This window comes from Stylophora pistillata, chromosome 14, assembly GCF_964205215.1.
Source record: "Stylophora pistillata chromosome 14, jaStyPist1.2, whole genome shotgun sequence".
Lineage (NCBI taxonomy): Eukaryota > Metazoa > Cnidaria > Anthozoa > Scleractinia > Pocilloporidae > Stylophora > Stylophora pistillata.
In genome coordinates, this window is record NC_142532.1 from 11528082 (window position 1) to 11543784 (window position 15703).

At 38.3% G+C, this 15703-nt stretch overlaps 1 pseudogene; it reads right to left on the reverse strand.

Moving 5' to 3' along the window:
• Positions 1-508: 508 nt before the first annotated feature.
• Positions 509-10772, reverse strand: LOC148716552 (uncharacterized; annotated as a pseudogene).
• Positions 10773-15703: the final 4931 nt, after the last annotated feature.

Below are 15703 nucleotides of genomic sequence, written 5' to 3' on the forward strand. Positions count from 1 at the left end.
AATTTACGGTATCTTCGTACAAATTATAGTTTTATTTTCGTCAACTCTCATATTAATTTATTCGTATTGTCTCCTTTGCAATTTTATCACTTCTATTTTACGCCTACCGTTTACATATTTCCATATTTTATCACCTTTATCATTCCCACGTCTTGAATTTAGTACATATAATTATGTAAAAATTTTCCTTTTCATCAGCTTGAAAATGACCTCAGCGAGGTCGAAACGTCGCTCAAAATTATTATCACTAATTTTTATCTTTAAAAACTATTGAAATAAAAATTTTAGCTGTATACCTGATGAAAGAGTTTTCCATGCAGCATTTGAAATGAAAACTGTCTCTCGTTCGTCCTTGAAATTTCCAGATGTGCATTGGTATTCGGAAATTCAATGTTGCTAACTCTTTGAATATTCACTCTTGCTCTGTGTTATTTTCTCTAGTTGCAATCATAGTCTTTGAAGTCAGGGATTTCTTTCTAAATGAAATAGATAACTTGTTACATTCCTGTTGTAACCAAAATAGATCAAATGGCCGTGTAATGCTCTGCGCAGTATTTGATGGCAATTTCTGCCAAAGTAGGCAACTGTATTTAGTTCACAAAATACACAAACATTCACAAATGCAGTGGATGCTACTGATGTGAAAATCTACCACACAAACGGCATAACTACCCGCTGTGTGCAAAAGAGAAAGCAGCTTCTTAACCAGCTCTCTCAATCTCGATTCTTTTTTTTTTCTCTTTATTCATTAAGTACATAGCTGAGTATTTTTTTACCCGTTCTTCAAAACTTAATCAGATTTCTCCGCCCACAGTAATAGAATTAAGATAAGAAAGTGCTCTGTGTATTTTTCAGCAACTTGAATTTTTTTTTCTCCACCCTTCATAACGATGCTTCAAGAGTGAAATTGTCAGTAACACCCTGAACAGATTTCACGACTGAATTGGAATATAAGAATCTCAGTGTCATTTATCCGCATATAAAAAATGGTAAAACCAAAAAAAACAACCTTTACATTTTAGTGAAGCAGTGCAAAATTTTTGTTTGTTGAGGGTAACTTATCTCTCCATGAGGTCTCATGAAGATTGATTTTTGTTTATCTCAGCCCGGCATATACGTGCTGTGATCAAAACGAAAAGTCAAAGTTCTTACCGAGAGCTACAGTGTTCGATGAGAAAATCCTATAAGTTCCAAAAAGTGAATTTGGAGAGCGACAAAGTACACACAAGCAAAGACCAAGTCTTAGTAAACCGATCCTACTCTTGGTTGAAGTTAGGGTCAAATGGCCAAACATACTTACTAAAGAATACCTGACGCATGAGGATGTTATTTAAGTCACAAGGAAGAAATGGACATGGAAATGGATTGGCCATACTCAGAGGAAACACAACGTTTTCTGGAAGCTGCAAAACTTTAAAGTTTTTTACAAGTTTTAACTACTTTCACCGTTTCACTATTTTTTTAAACATTCTACTTGTAACTTAAGATTTGTAATTTTTATCTTGAACGGAAATAAAGACCACATCTACTACTACTACTACTACTACTACTACTACTACTACTGCTGCTGCTGCTGCTGCTGCTGCTGCTGCTGCTGCTACTACTACTACTAAACGAAAAGAGGCCGTGGAAAATAAGCCTAAAAAAAGGCGATTGGAGGAGGTCAACTCCAACAGACAGCATCGCAATGGAACGAAATAGAAGTCATAACCCAGGTCGAGAAGGGTGCTGAGGTAGGACTGGGTCCTATAAACAATATAGATAGTCCCCTTGACGTCTATCGTTATGATCTCCCTAGCCAAGTAAACGAACTTAAATCAATCCACTTGGATTTTCTGCGTAAGTCACAATAATCGGTGATGAACTTAACTAAATACAATTTATCCGGATATTTTTCCAGATATTTCAACACAGAAAGTTCCTTTGGATGTTTTATACTAAGATTGTTCTGACAATTCAAGCAGTCAACAATTATGCTTTTGCAGTTATGTCTCATATCATACAATGATTCGAAATTAGAAGCAAAAGAATCTAAAGGAATGGATACGCAGATATCCCAATACCAATCCTTTTTCTGAATTCAAAGGCAATATTATTTTACATTTCAACGTTTTCTTTGTTACTAAGGCCTCCGGAAGAAAATCAGCTGATGTCTGTCTCCTTTTCAGGGATTTCCGGAAGCATATATCGACCACAAGTTTCTACTGAGACATGATAATTACGTGGGAGGTGTAAGGAATGTCGCATTTTTGAAATAACATGTCTGTAGCCGCAAATTATTTAAGACTTCCTCAGTTGAAAAGAAACAATTTTCATATTACCCTGCACATCTTTTAATCAGACAGTTTATGAGGGATTATCTGAATGGATTATCACACACTTTGACAAAGCTCCAAAATGTCTCCAGCACAAAGACATGAACGGGTTGAATTCGAACAGAGAGGGAACCGATTAGAACTTGGATAAACAAATGAATGGTACTTCAAGTTTAGAGATCCTTCCGCCTTACTTTTTCAAGCTTTTTAACATTGAGTTGTGAGAAGAACATCATAATTGAAAGAGTAAAACGAGATATGCTGATAGGTGTAACTTTCGCTAATCCCTAGGAAATTGGGGAATTTAAATGGAGGTAAATGTCTTATTCAATAGACAAAGTTTGCAGAAGAACTCTCATCACCATTATTATGGAAAAAACGTTGGCTGTAGAAAAAAAGATATTTAATTTTTCAAAAATCAGGAAGTGAAAGTAGTCACTTTGCAGGCTTTTTATCAGACTGAAATGAGGTTTGCCCTTTTTTTGAAAGCTTAAGAAAGTGGCTCGACTTGCTCAACATTTTCGTTTGGATTTTTTGTGGTTCAAGCTCAGTTTTGCTACTTTTTATCAATCTTCGTGAGCTTGCAGCTTTCTCGTGAGAAAACTCATTACAAAAAAAACTCTCTTCGCACCTTACCTAAAAATGTGCCTTTTGCTTCATTCATATAAGCCTCCAAAATCAACATGAAATCTATGCACAACAACAGTTCAGGATAGCTCTTAGTAAACTATTGCCACGTACTGCAGAACGCTGCATGGTGCCGGTAGCTGTGTGTTCGTAATACCGTGTAGTGTATATAGATATCGTATTTTAGCATATTCAAGATCGCCACGTACTGCAGAGCGCGGCATTTGTAATACTGTGCGGGGAATACAGGATATTGTATTTGAGCAAATCATTACCTCGTACTGTGGAACACGGCTTGGTGCCGGCAGCAGCGTTTTCGTAAGACAGTGCAGTGTATAGTATTGTGTTGTAGCGCATTGCGCTCTAACTGTGCTTAACTGAGTGAAGCTCCAAGTAAAGAGTATTGCGTTGGCACTGTTAAGCATCAATCTATAAAAGAATTGTTTTTAATGTGTGACAGAGTGGTGCATTTAGATGAGTAATGCACTGTAGAGCTTTGCAATTTAGCCTAAAACATGTTGGCATAGTTTCGTTCGTTTTGGTGAATATAAATCTGCGCTGCTTTGTGATGAAAAGTATTGCATCGTAGAGCATGATAGTGAAGCTAATTGCTATGCATGCAGTTCTATTCATGGTATTGCATGGTGAATTTTATTGTGTAGTTTCGTTATGCTGTGATGTGCAATATACAGTGTTTCACAATCGTCGATAATTTCTTTCTCACGGGCAATGAAATGCATTTCGTCTATTTGAAACGTGGAGCAGGAGAAGATGTAATGCGATTTGTTTTATCTACATCATCAAGTGTTCCACTGTTATAGTAAACACTCATTAACAATCTCTTCAACATTCAACAACCTTGTTTTGTCAGTGAATTATGTTGACAAATTGCCTCAATAAATCAACAAAGGTCACAAAAAAAAAACATCATACAACTCTTCTTTGCACGCGGCTGGCGTAATGGCTTTCTTCGGTCGTCACTAGAATGGTCAATGACGCTAAAGAAAGAACTAACTTTAAATAATTTTTTTTTATGGTGAGTTACCTCATATCTCCAACCATGTTCTTTACTTTATCTCACATTTGTAGTTACGCAATCTGGCAAAGGGCCCTTACTCCTGCTATGAGGGCACTAGTCAGATTGTCTCCATATAATATTTTTTCAAGAGGCTCCAAATCCTCTCATACATACGGATTAAATTGTGGTTAAAACTATGATCCTCAGTTATTAATAAAAGTAGCGCTTATGAGTTTTATAAGATAAAGGTATCCTATAGGTGTAAAAATTGAGGATTTCGTAGGGACTACCAGTGCTTCTTTATTCGAGAGTTGAGGCGTTCATGTTGACACTGTTATTTTGCCATTTCTCTTAAAAAAGATTATCAAAGTATTCTTTATACCTTTTTGCTAGGTGCTACTGATTGATGAAAATGCGAAAGTAATGTTAGTCTGAGGCTTTCATAGACTTGATTTAGAACATAACAAAGGAATGTTTAATTTTTTTTGTCACGTATCGTCGAATTCTCGTTAGCTTGTGTTAACATAAAAAAGCAAAACCTCTTAAACTCACATATCGGAAGCATCCAATAATCTCCGCGTTTTGATCTTCTTTTGTGGTTTTTAAGGTTTGTTGATAAGGCCATTTGACCGTGGGAAACATCAGCCATTGGCGGAAGTCCGACTTACCCAAGTCGCTTTTGCACAGACAGTTTTTTTTTTCGACATTTCGAGATGGGTGCAACTAAGTGCAAGCGCGCATGCGTAGATTTTGTCATTCGGTTGCTTTGCTTGCGTGCTCACGTGCTGAAAAACAAAGTCTCCACGGATGCATGGATAAACTTAATCACTTCCCTGGATATTATCACTGTTTAAATCAAGGAAATTAGACATCTTACTTCGTGCCAGTCAGAATTTCGCATTGGTTGGTTAAAATTGTCATTATTTTTGCTCACGTACTGACGTGAGTTATTTTTTTGCCAGCGAGCAGTGGACGAAATTTAAATCTTAGCAGTTAAAACCAGTTCTAAGAGGGTCTCAATGGGGTGCTGGCTTTTACGGTTATCGGCTAAAATTTTGGTTCTTTTACGCCTATCGGTTAAGTTTTTACAGTTACGGTTAACAAAAAAAGTTAAAAATTAATTTCTTTGGTTCCAAAAGGTTAAATATTAATAAACCTGTGTTTTTTTAATCTCTAAAGCAAAATAAAGGTTTTATGGTCATCTCAGGCTTAAATGAGTTATTCTTTTGTAAAAAATTTAATATTTGATAAATCATACCACTTCTAATATTATTTTACGCATAGAATTGTGAACTACGAAAAATGATTCAATACAAGGCCATACACAACTTAACTTACGTCATGCATTCTTACATTTACTTGCAGGAGTGGTGACCTGTTTGTCCTTATATGGTGTTATATGCATGTTAAATTGTCTCAAAATATAGCCATGCTTGACGCCTCAAAATCCTTCAATGTACAGTCTAGCTTGTCTCGGTTACCTTTTTTTGTCTAGACATCAAACCGTGTACCCACCTTGACTTGCCTTCCGGACCTTGTTACTACTGGCTTACTGATGATAAGATCCTCTGAGTCACTATCCGTATCAATATCGCTAATTTCAGAATCGCTTTCGTACTCCTCCACTCGGTTGAAACCAGCAGCAGACGCGAGCTTCACTTGCGGAATGTTGAATCACTTATGAAACTTAATGACAGATCGGAGACTAGAGGGTTGACCTCAGAGGAGGCAGGGAGGGTTCTGTCGTCTTGGTCATCGGGAAATCGTACCTTTGGAGTAACATCCGGCTTTGGCTTGGCGTACGCTGCCGGGGGCAGCCTTGTCTTTCGTCGTTTCACTCGTCACAGTTCTTTGCCTCACTGGACGGTAATTCTCCAACCATTCCTTCATTACTTCTCCATCCTTTTTCGATAGCCCCCCAGAAAGAAGTGGAGTCATAAACTGCACGTCCTTGAATGACATTCCTGTTTGGGGCACTGTGTAGTAGGAAGATGGATGAGTATAGCATTTAGCCCCCATTTAGTTATTCGCTTTAAAGATTCCTTCGATATCGTACCAAAGTCCATCGCATATTGAAGAGTGCTAAATGTCTCATGTTTAAAATGCGATACCGCATGTAGGTTCTCTACTTGAGTTGTTAGTAAAGTTTGTCAGTCAATGCTATCTTTGTACTCTGGGCTGACATTTGTGATATTTCTTATGAGGTTGTTTACACCATTCAACAAGAGCTCTACAGAATCTTGCGTCTTTTTAGACACAGTTCCCTGAGGACCATTCGTTGCTGAACCTTTTTTGAGGTGATTTGTTTCTTTTACATTTCTTACCGTAGATTTGATGTAGTCGTTCACCTTCTCAACATTCTTACTTACCTCCTCTGGCGTAATTGTCTGAGAAGTACTACCTTTACAACCTGTGCCAAAGCTGTCATATAAAATGCCCAGGTGACTTAAAAAGTTCGTTGTCCCCGACAAACCAGTAATCAGCTTGATTTTCCCTGCTGCCGCATCCGTTGTGAAAAGCGTATCTGCAACACTACATATTCCATGCACTTGGACAAAGCTCCAACTTTTCTCAGTTCCGTCCTGTTCTCCTTCACGTCCATCTCCGGCAAGAGTATCAACTTTTTTGGTTAACGGATTGTAACGCTTGACTTGACGAGCCTCAATGTCTGTGAAGACTAGTGTGTCATTAAATTTTGCTACCTTCTTGATCTTCTTGCAACTGTATGTCATGTTCTCAAGAATAGTCATAACCTCGCCGGTTTCCATGCTAAAACAATAAAGGCCACCGTTACATTGGCCACTTTTTGCCGCTGTGAAGTAAACATGTGGAGCATTAGAGACTGTCATGGATTCCAGGCGATAAGCACCCTCTGGATATCTTACGAGTTTCATCGATTTGCCTTTTCTGGTGACTCCGTCTCTTTCTAGCTGAGTCTGATAGATAGCTCGGTGACCATCATCAGCGCACAATAGTATGTCATCACTAACCATACATAAAGCTGCAGGCTTTGGAAGCAGCACATTAGTTTGCAAAACAAATTTCGTCACCTTGGCTTCTAGCTGGTCTAAGTGCTGAGAAAGGCGCTTGCGTAAGGTTGGAACGGTTCCATCCGGGGAGAGGTTGTAGTTTCCCAGTATTCTCTCCACATCAGCACGTGAACGTAGAGAGTTGGGTTCTAGTCAACGTTCCCTTCAATGTCTTTAAATCTTACGCACGCGTTACCACGCTCTGCCATAAAGGCTACACCTCTACTGAAGCATAGATCTCTCGCATCTCTCAGCCCATTCTGAAGCTCTGTTACATCGGCTGGTTGGTGAAGTCTTATCTTGCGTAATCGAGAGCAACAGGAAACAAAATCGTAATCAAGTGCCAAAACACTACCAAGAGGTCCAGGAGAGATAGCAACAGGATGACAATAAAGACCTTGTTGATTTGAGGCCAAAATCTATACTTCTCCGGAACAAGTGTGTGTACCACAAGTGCCACCTTTCTTAATACTTTTACCACCTCAGGTCTGGTTAGTCGTACTATTGGCTCGACTGCCATCCTATCTTTATTTCTGACGCATTCTAAGGTCAGCAATTTTCCCAAAGGTTTGCGGACATCACAATCTGTTGAGTCTCTCAACGTGCGAATTAATACGAGATTAGACATTTGAAAAAAATGTCAGTGATGACACTTTGATAAACCAGACACACGTTTATCGACGTGCTATGGGAAGAGAGCAGTGAGCTGAAAAAGGAAAACAAACGTTGAAAAAATGCGTCCCGTTGAAGCATTGTTAATAACGATCACGGTGATGCTTATTCTTCTTATTCAGTTGAATTACGAGCACTTTTTTGTCTTTCGTATGATCTATGAAAGATGGGTTAACGCCTGTTTAACTGTTTTGACTGCCGCTCTGATGAGAGCGAGAAATCGACGTCAGCGAAGATTACTTCGAGCGCCATATGCCTGGTCAGTTCTGCGACCAGTCGAGTCGTTTGCTGTTTACTGACAAGCGATGATAGTTACCGCTGTGATAGCTATTGTTCAGCCTGAGTTTTCCGAAATCTACCTACCCCACCCAAGCACTACGCCGTCTTTGCATTTGATGTTTTGGCCGGTTTTCAAAGTTTTTGCGAACTGGAAAAGTTAGGGTCGCATTAGGCAATGTGCCCCGATGACAGATTTTTACACCAAAGTGACCAAATTCACACCAAACTTTGCCAAGTGCGACCCATGCCTTAGTGATAAACAGTAAGCGTTTTGCAAACAGTGACATCTCTGCTAGTTGCTTTACTCAGGTATTTCAAGCTCGCGATCTCCTGAAAATAACAAATACTAATCCTCAGTAAGAAAACCAGTCTTTCGCTATCGAAACAATTAGGTCCCCAAACATGTGGGGAGTTAATTTAGTTTCTGCAATCCGCAAGATAAAAGACCCACAAAAATTTCTTGCCACGCGGCATCCTAGTAGTCACGTACAAAATTCATAACTTTAAGAATACTTACTGTTCAGCTCGCTTTCACTATCTGAGTCAAGCAACAGGGGTAGTTCCAGATCTAGCTGCTGCTGGGTCGATAAAGAATAATTTTCTATCTTGCCTCTGATTTTGGCGAGGCGGTAAAGTTTAAGGTCAAATTGCCCAAGACCGAACTTCCTGGCTTGCTCGTTAAGACCAAGAAAGTCAATAACGTTTTTCTTGAACGCTGAAAGTGTCCGATGCTCTTCTTGGACTTTGAGTCTTGCCTTGTATCTTTCGCTTGGCCTTTCCTCACCCGTTCGATAAAAACTAACAACAGCTTTCAATACCGACATTGTTCAACTCACATGCACACTGGGTGAAGAAATTGGAGATCTTAAAACAAAAAGCTGTCAACTTGTCCTACAAAACGCAGGCCAAGTGAGGTCAAGGGAGACTACCGGGGGTCCTTAAAACGAGCTTGGCCTATAAACGTATGAACCTCATGTACGACATGTACGGAGTCAAAGTCAGCAAAATAAGAAATGAAACAGGTCATAAGTAAGTTTAGCACCTTCCTTAAAATTAAGAAATTTAGGGAACAATTTTTTTACGGTTACCTCTTTTGACCACATTTACGGCTAACGGTTAAAATTTTTCAATTTTTACGGCTATCGACTAAATTTTTGGCCATTGTACGCCTATCGGTTAACCCCATTAAGACCCTCTTTTAAGCTTGTTCTGGGTCTTACGCATGAGCTTACCCACATCACTGCTACATTTGAGTGAGCCTGCAATCATAATGTCTTCCTTCGGCCCTGTTTACAAGCAGGTAGGGTAACCCTAGTGCTAGGGTTACCCTGGCAGGAGGGTTATCCTAACACTCCCACATTTCTTCTTTTTTTCATCGACGTGTTTACAAGGCAGCTAGGGTTACCCTAGCACTAGGGAAACCTTAGCTGAGCGCTAGGGTTACCCTAGCGCCAGGGTAACCCTAGCTGCCTTGTTAACGCTCTGCTGGGGATAACTCGCCTACCCGGAAGAACTTTCTGTTTCCAGACCCTTTGAACATTGATAACAATGCGTGCGGTTACCAAGCATAGGTAAGTTGTCCCGGGTGGTAGGGTAACCCTACCTGTGAAATTTTGCTTGTAAACCCGGGCTATCTTTGACCCGCCTGCTTGGGTAACCCTAGCACAAGGGTTTCCCTCCTTGCTTGTAAACAGGGCCTTCGAAACCTCTGCGAACGATTATGATGACGACTCTAGCTCTTCAATTTTTTCTCGAGAGATTAAATCGTTTAATCGTCCACCGAATAAGAAAGTACAAACATTTTGGTATTTTATCGTGTAACCTTTAAGGCTAAGAATACAGGCGATTTTCATGTGGTCTTTGGAAATACTGAAACCTTAGACTCCTTCAAAGCCAAATCACGAGCGGCGTGCTGTATCGCGCTTGTTCAATGGGAAATTAAACGATTTTTTTTTTTTTTGCGCTCATTTGTTTTCCTGCAATACAGAAGCGGGTTCGTTGACCCTATTTTTTCACTTGGTGACCCTCATTTGCTAATTGTTGAATTGCCCATCGAGATTTGGTGATCTTCCTTCAAATTTGTTCAGAGCTACGTTAAATCAACGGAAAATAAGACTGCTTTAATTCAAAAGTTCAGAACGGACCCTTGCCTGAGTATTGCCGATGTTTCTCGGGGGTGAAAAAAAAAAAAAACTTGAACAAAAATAAAAAGGAAAAAAAATCAGAAAGGAGAAGCTCCTCAAATTGTACATGACAATAATTTATCTTAAAAAGTAGCGAAAAAAATAATAGTGAAACCCGTTTCTTTAGGTAAACATTATTATACGGAAAGAACAACCATACAGACTAATAAGGTATAATATTACCTAAATCGGGATGAAACGTTTTTAAGCATTTGTGATCTTGGTAACATTGAGAATTACAGAACGTAAATTTGTAACTTAGCTCAAATCATCAATGTATCGAACAAGAAAGTAAGACAAACTGCCTAGCATGGTGAAATCCACTGGGTAATCTACTTTTGGCCGTTATAAGAGGATCCTTTAGCTTATTAGGTATGCAATCCATACAAGAGTTAAGAGGCATAAAAGTTTTTTCTTTTCAACATTAACGAAAGAGGACTTCTGTATTGAAACGAACAAACTTTCTTCTTTAATCACGACAACATTGGATGAGGCTTTTCTTTAAAATATTTTTAGGAAAATTCTATACCGTAGAGTACTTAATACAAGGAGAAAATCCTGTTCACACACTTAACAGTTCAAAACTAAATTTTTACAATTTTTCACTTCATTTTGTGAATGTTTGCTTCAAGTACTGACCAAAGCTAGTTTTACTTACCTATCACTGCTTCCTGTGAGTGAAGAACATAACGCTGTTTTGGTGTCTAAAAGTCTCAATATGTACCTCTGTCTTATGTTTTGTTTATCCTACTCTCAAAAGAAAGACTTGACATGTTAATAAGGACACAGAACCCAGAATTGCCAATTTATAGATCCTTTTAAATGTGTTTTCTTCCACCCGCTACGTTCGTTTAGAAACTAAGTTTCAAATGAATAATTGTTCGACAAATATGCTGTGTAGGCTTAAGTGTCAATGGCGAATACTTCGTTGCCGGGTTAAGTGTACTTTGAACAATCTTTTGTGCGACATATTTTTGTAGCATATGGTTCTTTTCAACCTCATCGAAATCTGTCTAGCAAAGTTTTCTTAAGATGTTAAATTTTTAATGGCGTTTCAAGAGATTATTCGAATAATTAGGTCTAAAATGGAAGTACAGAAGTCATGATATAGTAGTCAAAATGGGCGGAGTGGTGCGGGGCGGGGCGGCAAAGTTTCTGGGGGGCAAAGTTTCTGGGGGGCAAAGTTTCTGGGGGGCAAAGTTTCTGAGGAGCAAAGTTGGTATGTGCATGTCTATGTGAATCGCTTTAAAAAACACACCAACAGACGCACATACAAAAAAGCCCTAGCTAACATATTTAGAAATAACACTCTTTATATTAATTTGCGAATTTGGATAAAGAGTGTGGATAGAGGACTTTTTGTTTGGGTACACGCTAATTTGCATGACGCCAGATAGACGTTTGTATAAAAAGGTAACTTTTCATACGGACACCTTCCTTGGGCTATTTTTGTGCTTCAGTTGTCTCCTTATTCCTGGGTTATTGCAGTGGGAGGAGCATGACTGCCTGTAAGACTGATAGGGTTAATGAAATGAAAGTCATATTATTTTGAACTACGCAATAACAATTTTAACTGAGGACAGGTCATTGCACACAAGTAAACATTTTAAGTTACTGTGAAGATAAAGGCCTAATAAAAAGTTATCTTTGAACAGGAATGGAATTCATTACCGTTTCATGGGACTGATGCAGCGCTCTCACCAACTAAACAAACGGCCAAGCCAACTGCCAGCCAGTAGTTGTGGGAGATCGTTTGATACTCGCTATTAATAAAAACATCAAGAGAACATGAACATTTTCTAATTTGATATTGTGGAATCCTTAAAAGACCTTTACTTCAGGACGGTCGTGGGTTTAAATAGCAACCATCACCAACGGCATTTTTTTTAAGGCTTCTACACCATTTTCAGTATTTTCCACATGACTGTGATTATCACTCCCCATATTGATTCACGAAATAGTTGTAAAAGTATAAGATATCATACTTTTTAGCCAAATGCATTAATGTTCAATTCTATGACTGCAACCAGAACAAACCAGGTCCAAACAAGATTTTTTCACCCCAGCCACTTCCATTATTTTGTGCCGTAACATTTCTTTTAAAACGAGCAAATTTTTTAAATTTTGGAGATTTAGCGGAGCAAACTGAAAGATATTGTGTCAGAGATCGTGAGGAACCAATGTTGTGGAGATGGGAGAGGACGTTTTGATAAAGAACAGTGGGAAAAAGGACACAAAAGATAATGCAATGATACAAGGACCCGAAATAAAAACATAGCTGTTATAAGAGAGGCTCAATGGCGTTAACTGACAGCCGTAAAAAATTTATCTGGTGACAACAATGGAATTATATTACTCCGTTGGCCATAAATTTAGCCGTAAAAACCACCACCCCATTGCGACTCTCTTATGAGCAAGTTTTTTGTATCCGAAGGTGTTTGGGATGAAATGGTTCTAAATAGTTCTGATAACTGAACCGTTGGAAGGGCGCTAAGAATAACATTGGGAGAAAATGATCGTGTATCGCTGTATGGCAAGTTTATAATGCTTTTACTCAAGAGCTGCTTATTCATATTGTGGCTCCGTCACAGTTTAGTTGTTTACTTTTATCTCTAGGGTGGGGGTGAAGACAGGCATACTATTCACTCAAAAATTTACTGAAGTGAACCATCATGGGAAAGAATGTATTTTTGCTACATAAACAGAAGGACATAGTGAAAGCAAGTGACCGGAGAAGTGGGGAAAACTCAAACGAACAAAATTGAGCATAAAAGCGGCTCTTGTACAACGGGTGTCTCATCAAAAAATTATAGAATTTAACCCAAAACTATTTCTCTGGAGAATAAAGGGTACACGAGATCAATCCGGATGGAAAAAACCCTCGTTATGACTTTGAAATTGATGAAATGAAAGTGAAATAGCGTGCCCCTTGAAAGCCACTGTCTAAATTTTTTTCCTTGACGATTTACCTGAATTATCCCTCAGTCACTTCTACTGAGTGGCAAACAAACTGTTCATGTGCCATGAGCCAAATGATATTTTCTTGTACAATAATTAAATGAACCACGATCACTAAAAAGGGAAGATATTGTAAACTCGACTACATAAAAGTAGAGCGCAATATATGTTGAGTTAGAAAAATACAAAGACTAGGCTTTCATCTCTACAAGCCTGTTTCGTGATCGCTCACTCATCAGGTAAAATCCCCTGATGAGTGAGCAATCACGAAACAGGCTTGTAGGGATGAAAGCGTAGTCTTTCTATTTTTCTAACTCAACATATACATACATATACACATAGCAAGTCGTTAAATGGTAAATTAAATACATATATCTATATAGCAAGTCGTTAAATGGTAAATAACTGAAGAAGGTCTCTGACCGAAACGTTTTTTGTTATAATTTTTTATATTTTTGACGTCAGAAGTTGTCCATCCTCGCAATTTTTCAACTTTCTACATACATATATATATATTTATTAAAAACTGGATCATTGGATAATGCAATTCAAGACTTTTTATTGGCTTAGCCATTATGGTATATCAGCCAATATACCATAATCTACAAATATGGTAAGCGTACGTGTCAGCTTAAAATTAAAAGGGAGCTAAGAATTTAATAAAATTTAATAATTTAATTTAACATTTTTACGCGCCTCGTTGGCTATCTATCATCTCATATCCAACGCGCGCTCGTGGAATAATTGTTAAATATATATATAGTAGCAAATGGACTACTCAAGTGACGCACATATGGATTTTAATACAGCCTGTTTCGTAGACCAACAAAAGTTGATCCACTCATCAGTTAAACTCCATACACACTGAGGCATCGTGACGGTTAACTCTAACTCAGCAACGTGATCACATGACATTGTTTAAAAAATTCAAATCTTGAAAACCGTGCGCGCGCCGATAATAGCGTTAAGAATACCTGAGAATATATTTTCGCCGATGTCTACAATTGGATATTATTTCACTTCGCTTGTTTAAAGAGGCTTCATGTGGATAAGACAAGATAAAAAATTTCTCAGTGAGGCATAAATTGCAACGTTTTGTGGCATTGGAATATGATCTAGCCCTAGCAATAATTTTTCATGAAATCGAATAGCGATCGTTAGACGGTTTATTATCGATAATAAACCTTCTGACGATCGCAGTGCAAGCTGCGTGAAACTCAGAGTAATTGTGAAACGATCTTCCTGTCATTAATTTATAACCGCTGCATATATATATATATATAGTCGTTAATGGAACTCTCAAGCCAACAAAGGTGCACCGCGCCAGGAAGATCAATAAAGATTCGCAGTCCAAACCTCACAGCCAACACGAACGTAGAAAGTTAAAAAAATTGCGAGGATGGACAACTTCTGACGTAAAAAAATTCAATAAAAAACGTTTTGGTCAGAGACCTTCTTCAGTTATTTACACTCAGTTCAATTTCCATTATTTATCACAAACTGAACAAACTATCCAGTTCCTGGTTGGTCAATGGTGAGTTTATAACTAAGTCATCAACAACAGCAACATGGAATTTCCGTGTTGCACTCTTACGTAATTTTTAAGCTTTAAAGATGTTTTAGAATACCTCGTACAACGATAAGCTCCGTTTGTTTCTCCCAATTATTGCAAACGAACAATCTGATAACACAAAGCATGCAAGAATTTTCAAAGGAGTACAATTTTCGATCGATGTACATGCCGATCGAGTACAGAGAGGTTAAAAGGGATTTTGCAAGAATATTTGTAAAACATGCAAAGATCCTTTCAAACTTGTAGAGTATATGGAAATTTATGGTCACTCGTGATGTTTTGAAAGGTTTTCAAATTGCCCCCGCCCGGGGCTCGTGCAAGTATGAAATCTTTCAAAACATCTATTTTGCTCATAATTCACGAAATAAACTATCTTTCGGGTGAGTTCCATCGTAATGGGTAAAGGCAATAGTTATACTGAGACCGTGATGTCAAATAACTAGCTAGAATCACTACACGAATGGTTTGCTTTTTTCAAGCATTTTTTGATCGTTGTGGTGTTTGCTTTTTCTTGTAGCCTGAAACTCCTCTGCGTCTTACACTGGAATCGTAAAGGCGCTGCCAAAAATACAAATAAATGTTCGGTGAAAACTACAATTGTAGGAAAATTTTCGCGCAGCTGGGAGCTTGAATTTTTACAGGCAAATTCTTTGCCCAACAGCTGAAGTCTACGATCCATAAAAAACATATTCGCAAAGATATCTAGCAAATCAATTAGAATCTCTCTTTTAGTATGAGAAATGGAGATAATTCCATGGAAAGTGAGCACGAACGATTTTCATTCACTCGTTGTGGTGCATCAAAAAACCGAACCAGTGAGTTTTTTCGATGAATGGCAACTCGTAAATAAAAATTGTTCGCACGCACTATCCATGGAGTGATGTTTTCATTTCATATATAATGAGATTTTTCTCACTGACCGACAAATTTCAAAGATTGGATTGATTCGTCCCGAATCAGAAACACGAACAATAGTACAATAGTACTTCACAGTGTAAGTCTTAGTATGTATGAAATATGAAACAATTATGCCAACGGGGTGTAGCGCC